This window comes from Penaeus monodon, chromosome 34 (genome assembly GCF_015228065.2).
Source record: "Penaeus monodon isolate SGIC_2016 chromosome 34, NSTDA_Pmon_1, whole genome shotgun sequence".
Taxonomy (NCBI): domain Eukaryota; kingdom Metazoa; phylum Arthropoda; class Malacostraca; order Decapoda; family Penaeidae; genus Penaeus; species Penaeus monodon.
This window is the reverse complement of record NC_051419.1, coordinates 5,927,250-5,927,542: the sequence shown is the minus strand read 5'-3', so window position 1 is coordinate 5,927,542 and position 293 is coordinate 5,927,250. Positions and strand designations below refer to the sequence as shown.

At 39.9% G+C, this 293-nt stretch overlaps 1 protein-coding gene across 1 annotated transcript in view; it reads left to right on the top strand.

Annotated features, from left to right (window-relative positions):
* Positions 1-293, top strand: part of LOC119594793 (hemicentin-1-like) — a gene marked incomplete at its 3' end in the record, with an annotated part of 75,652 nt that overhangs the window by 15,973 nt on the left and 59,386 nt on the right. The gene's annotated exons all lie outside the window — the stretch shown is intronic.

Here is a 293-nt window from a genome sequence, read left to right as displayed (position 1 = left end):
CTTTCTCAACCATTCTTTATTTGATCGTTTTCATTTATTCACTTCATTCTAAAAATTTATCCATATTTTGAGGGAAAGTTCCATCAGAATACCACTCCTTTCTGTCTCTTTTTTTCCCCTCAGTCCTCGTGTGTGTTTACCTTGTTTACAAATCCTCGCACATTCTAATTCACGTCAGGTTCAAGGAGGCGTTGCTATATGTAAGCCAATCACACACAGCGTGACGAGTATTACTGATGAAGACCCGAGGCGACCCACTGCACTATAACATTATCATGAAAGTCTGGCTGGTA